Source organism: Schistocerca cancellata, chromosome 8, assembly GCF_023864275.1.
Source record: "Schistocerca cancellata isolate TAMUIC-IGC-003103 chromosome 8, iqSchCanc2.1, whole genome shotgun sequence".
NCBI lineage: Eukaryota > Metazoa > Arthropoda > Insecta > Orthoptera > Acrididae > Schistocerca > Schistocerca cancellata.
This window is the reverse complement of record NC_064633.1, coordinates 468,323,952-468,330,779: the sequence shown is the minus strand read 5'-3', so window position 1 is coordinate 468,330,779 and position 6,828 is coordinate 468,323,952.

Genomic DNA, 6,828 nt, shown 5'->3' with positions numbered 1-6,828 from the left:
CAGTAGCAGACAAATAGTGCGATAATTGGGAACCTCAAAAACGCTACATCAACATCGACTGCACGCGTAGCATATTTCTATACACCAGGAATTGCATGGAGACGAATTCGAACGTCGTGTACAGTTCTGCCACTGGGCACAAGAGAAAGTGAGGGACGATGACAGATTATTTGCACCCGTTCTATTTAGCGACGAAGCGTCATTCACCAACAGCGGCAACGTAAACCGGCATAACATGCACTATTGGGCAACGGAAAATCCACGATGGCTGCGACAAGTGGAACATCAGCGACCCTGGCGGGTTAATGTATGGTGCGGCATTATGGGAGGAAGGATAATTGGTCTCCATTTTATCAACGGCAATCTAAATGGTGAAATGTATACTGATTTCCTACGTAATGTTCTACCGATGTTACTACAAGATGTTTAACTGCATGACAGAATGGCGATGTACACTCCTGGAAATGGAAAAAAGAACACATTGACACCGGTGTGTCAGACCCACCATACTTGCTCCGAACACTGCGAGAGGGCTGTACAAGCAATGATCACACGCACGGCACAGCGGACACACCAGGAACCGCGGTGTTGGCCGTCGAATGGCGCTAGCTGCGCAGCATTTGTGCACCGCCGCCGTCAGTGTCAGCCAGTTTGCCGTGGCATACGGAGCTCCATCGCAGTCTTTAACACTGGTAGCATGCCGCGACAGCGTGGACGTGAACCGTATGTGCAGTTGACGGACTTTGAGCGAGGGCGTATAGTGGGCATGCGGGAGGCCGGGTGGACGTACCGCCGAATTGCTCAACACGTGGGGCGTGAGGTCTCCACAGTACATCGATGTTGTCGCCAGTGGTCGGCGGAAGGTGCACGTGCCCGTCGACCTGGGACCGGACCGCAGCGACGCACGGATGCACGCCAAGACCGTAGGATCCTACGCAATGCCGTAGGGGACCGCACCGCCACTTCCCAGCAAATTAGGGACACTGTTCCTCCTGGGGTATCGGCGAGGACCATTCGCAACCGTCTCCATGAAGCTGGGCTACGGTCCCGCACACCGTTAGGCCGTCTTCCGCTCACGCCCCAACATCGTGCAGCCCGCCTCCAGTGGTGTCGCGACAGGCGTGAATGGAGGGACGAATGGAGACGTGTCGTCTTCAGCGATGAGAGTCGCTTCTGCCTTGGTGCCAATGATGGTCGTTCCCCATTGAGCATGTTTGGGACTGGATGAAGCGTCGTCTCACGCGGTCTGCACGTCCAGCACGAACGCTGGTCCAACTGAGGCGCCAGGTGGAAATGGCATGGCAAGCCGTTCCACAGGACTACATCCAGCATCTCTACGATCGTCTCCATGGGAGAATAGCAGTTTGCATTGCTGCGAAAGGTGGATATACACTGTACTAGTGCCGACATTGTGCATGCCCTGTTGCCTGTGTCTATGTGCCTGTGGTTCTGTCAGTGTGATCATGTGATGTATCTGACCCCAGGAATGTGTCAATAAAGTTTCCCCTTCCTGGGACAATGAATTCACGGTGTTCTTATTTCAATTTCCAGGAGTGTACTTCCAACATGATGGATGTCCGGAACATAGCTCACGTGTGGTTGAAGCGGTATTGAATAGCATATTTCGTAACAGGTGGATTGGTCGTCGAAGCACCATACCATGGCCCGCACGTTCACCGGATCTGACGTCCCCGGATTTCATTCTATGGGGAAAGTTGAAGGATATTTGCTATCGTGATTCACCGACAACGCCTGACAACATGGGTCAGCGCAATGTCAATGCATGTGCGAACATTACGGAAGGCGAACTACTCGCTGTTGAGAGGAATGTCATTACACGTATTGCCAAATGCATTGAGGTTGACAGACATCATTTTGAGCACTTATTGCATTAATTGGGTATTTAAAGCTAATCACGCTGTAACAGCATGCGTTCTCAGAAATGATAAGTTCACAAAGGTACATTTATCACACAGGAAAAACGGAAATAAAATGTTCAAACGTACCTACACTCTGCATTTTAATTTAAAAAGCTACCTGTTACCAACTGTTCGTCTAAAATTGTGATCCATATGTTTGTGACTATTGCAGCGCCATCCATCACAAAGCGAAAAAAGTGGTCCAATTAAAACATTCATATTTCTTTATGTACAACACGAATATGTAATACAAATTGGGGGTTCCTGCTTAAAAAGACGCAATTAATAGCCGTTTGACCAATGGCAGCGCCATCTAGCGGACCCACCATAGCGCCATCTGGTTTCCCCCTTCAAGCTAGACAATTTTCGTTCTTCGTAGTTTTTTCGTTGGACGCTTATTTAGTGAGATATTTGGCCCGGTCACGATCAATGAACCACCCTGTATAGTCGTTGCCAACCGGTGCGTCGTATTCTAGCTTCTTACATATCTCTCTGTTTGAATACGCATTCCTATACAATTTCTTTGGGGAATCAGCGTAATTTTGGAGTCATGGAGAGAGGGTGTTGTACCATGGCGGAATGAGCAGCTTGTATAGCAGATTTGCCAAACACAGCTTTCGATCTAAGATATTCCGTGACGTATCACCTGAGGATGGAGTAGGGATTTTGTGATGACTTTATAAAGAGACTGTACTTCAGAAGGAGGTAACTTATTCTGGGTTTGTTATCTGCAAGCGTGAGCTCAGTAATCATTGCTGTGCTTAGATTTCACTGTGGCCAAGAACAGCCACGTGTTGGTAATCCCCCATTTAGATTATTTTATAACAGTGTGTTAGGAAGTGCAGGAAATAAAATTTTATAGCAGATAAATTTTAAAGGAGTTGACGTTATCGTATACGACAAATGCAGACAGAGAGAGAGAGAAACAGAGAGAATGCTGTGTATTCATAATACTTGGATTTTACTTTTGTAGCATTAAAATGATTGAATTTCAAAGCACTTCCTTTTGTCATTTACAAATGTTTCATGCAGCATATCCCAACAGTTTAAAGAAACTTGTTTGGAAAAATTTTCAAAGTCTGACCTTGCACTTTCTCGTGAACCGTAATTAATAATTCTTGAAAATATTTATGGAGATATTAGAACTCTGAGCAGAACATAAAAAATAATTTGCTAAGACATCAGCTTAAATAGGAATAACAACATTAAGGCGAACTGCTGTGCAGTGATTTATTTCTGATCATCATTTGGAGGTATGCAGAGCTGAGTCAAGTTACCGTTAGCAAGATAAGAATTGGTTGTAGGGCCTAAATGAACATTTTCTGGCAGCAGGTTAGTTATAGTTTTCAATTAGTGATATTTCACATAAATTCAACAGATGCGTGTTTTTGTATTAGGGCAGATTTAAATCATGGAACACTTAGTCATTGTGAGTATTCTTGTGTATTATTGTCTTATGCAATTTAAATTACAGGTCATCAGATGTATTTCACATAAATTAAAATCACATTCATTTGCATTATTATGCTTTGTACAAAAGCAGGGCATCTCCACCAATTCTAAATCTTAATCTATGTAAATGTTAGTTTGAAGTCAAGCAGTTTTCAGATAGTTAGCGAGAAATTCAGTTACACACAGTTTCACAATGCAACGACAACATTAAACAGATAACTTTCACATGGCGACTCTACCAGGATACATTTTTTTTTGTATTTCGTTTTTGTTTTTTATTTTTTTATTAGATGAAGACGGTCTGCTCTACAACTGTAGCTACAATCTAGATTAATTAATGTTTCTTAAATTTTTTATTACTTTCCTGTACTTGTAAGTATTTGCCTGCATGCTGCATGGCATTTTTACCATAAACTATTTGGCTATTGTACTTATTCATTAACTGTGTTGGATGAATTGTAATTTTTTAAAATTTTTTATCATCTACATTTGTGTTAACAGATAACCATCAGATCTTCATCAAATGCTAGAAGTCTGGACGGAGCTGCTTCTAATAATGAATCATTATGTGGTGAAACAATGAGCAAATAAAGCCCTGCGCACGTTATCGCTGCTAAAGGGGAAGGAGAGATAATGACAGACAGAGAATCTGAGGATACTAATTTATCTGCGATTAGAGATGAATGCAAGAATGTGGTAGGATATGTCACATATGAAAACATATTTGTAGGATGTGTTTTATCACAAAAGACAAGTTGAGACACTAATGCAAACCAATGGAAATTTAGCACACTCAGTAATAAGGCACACCTAGGTAGGAAGGGTCCTAACAAAAAGTACGCTTACTGGCATAGAAAACATTCCAGCCTACAGAACGAAATATTGCAAGTGGAATATTTGACAGACACTCTCTTAGAAGAGAATGACAATATATAAAGTAGTTTAAATCACTGGATCGTCACCAGGTCTATTGAGAATACCTCATTACCTGTAGTTTCTGATATTGGGAGTCCCATTACTGTTATTAGTAACACAACTTTTGGTAAATGTGAGATAAAAGTAGTTTGTCCCACATCGCCACTAAATACAATAAATTTTGAAATCTCTGGAGACAATCTGCCAGTGGGAAGGAAACAATAAATATAGAACATTTATAAAATGCGCACCAATACTTTACCAGAAGAGAATGACAGTAGCCAAAATTCTTTCTCTGCTACTGGTGAGACTGCTGAGCCACAGGTGGAAGGCACTCAGTTTGTACATAAATTTCAAACATGTACACATATAATGTGGTTAATGTGGGGACATATGCATACAACACAAGCTGAATTAATATTGCAAGTAAGAGGAAAGAGGTAGGGTTCAGCGAAAGAGTTAAGGAAAGACACTGCAGACTGGGGAGGTAGGCATCTTGCCTGAAGTAAGGTATCACTGGAATAGCTTTATCAGACACAGAGATTAAGGATGAAACGGAACACATGTGATGTAAATTAAGTAGAAGATTAGTACTGGTAAAAAATGGGATTAACGAAATAATCTAAATCGTGATGACAGTAATAAAGAACAGTAAGTTAACAGTTTTAATTCTCAGGATGGCACTGGTGTTTACGAGACGTAAGAGTGTACTAAAGAGAACAGAGAATTAAAAGACGATGATAGTGATTGGGGAGATATGATAATAACTTTCGATCATTACTAAAATGTGATCTGGGTCTACATCTGCACATCAGTACGACATACAAAGCAACGTCTGATTTCGTAATATCTGCCTACCCATGCTGTAATTTAAGCGAAATCTTCCTGTATCCCCCAGACTGTTCTAAGCATATCTCCTCCTCTTGTTATTGTTGCACAGAATATTCATATTTCTAGACGAAATTTATTGAAAAACACAATTAATCTTCCTCCTCTCTCGTTTCTACTACAAAAGCCCATATTATTCCAAAAACCTTTTTTCTACTCCTCCCCTACAACTGAATTCCTATTTCTCATGACTATTAGATTTTCATCTATCCATATGTACTGAATTACACGTTCAATATCCTAATATACATCTCCTATCTCTTAAATTTCTTTTTTTCGACTTAGATCTACATACCTGAACATCTGTTCTCAGTGATAGCCCGGGGTCGAATCACTGAACTGTTCTCAGTAACTCACTCTCTGCCGTACCCTCTTATTCATAACTATTATTATACAATTTTCTGCTGCTGTTTATGTTACCCTATATTCATGTGACCAGAAATCCTTGTCTGCTTTCCATTTCATTTCACTAACCACCACTAAATCTAGACTGAGCCTTAACATTTCCCTTTTCAGAGTTTCTAACTCTCCTACCACGATAAGACTTCAGACACCTCACGCCCCGACACGACGGAAGTTATAGTATATTTGGTTGGGTGTCTAGGGCTAAGGCCTGTGACTAGTAATAAAACGTCCTCGGGCCAGAATTCGAACACCACCACAGTTTAAGTATAGAGTAAAAATCGTCATAAATGGCGACCAAAGACTTCTGGCATGAGTAGTCACCGTCATTCTGTCAGTGGCCTTGTGAAAAATGGCCCTTGAGGTGGGAACCTGCACCTGACGGGGGATGGAATGATCAACGCCATGAGAAGGCATAAGACAATGGAAACCATTGCACTGAAGACTCATAACGTGTATCTACAATACGTGTGGCCTGTAATTGGAACCGTGTACAGGGACATGCAGTGGGAACCAGCATGCCACTGCTGTAGCAGTGAATGATGATCGATGGAGATTTATCGTCGTTGCAGTTGGACTGTAGGGACGCGTAGAAGCGGCTGACTATATCTTTCTGTAAGGGATAAATCATTTGGCGTCCGTTGATTTAATGTGTGAAAGTACAAGTAAATGCCCTCACCTGCTAAATAAACTGGCATAGGCCAAAGCGCAGATGAGCTCAAACTCAGGGAGAACAAAATATGAGTTACTTTCTCCATTACCAACGCAATCTTTGTCAGAGAAATAGTAGCAGTGGCATCTGCGCTATATACTCTTAGCTGCGTTGCAAGTAGTACATATTTGATGAAAGTCAGGCAGTAAGACCAAGCAGTGAACCCACTATCTAGTAGAGTTTGCATAGTGGAACACTTGATATGGTGCCCAGGGAAACGTCTTTTTCTCCAGTGAAACAAAAGTGGACTTTCAGTCTCGATACCATCCACATATGAGTTCTTTTCAAGGGAATGTGAGCATGTAGTTCATCCATTTAGCAGTAACTACCTAACATGCTTTCTATAATACATGTAACATCAGAAAACAATAAGTAGACATTACGTTAAGAACATCTACGTTACATGCTGGTGTAAATGATTAATTGGATATATTCGTATTTAGTTCAATATACTGCAGACCAGCTCTCTATCAACCAACAGAATTTGCTCATAATACCTTGGAGTTATTTTACGTATTATATAAGTATGGACATACTACC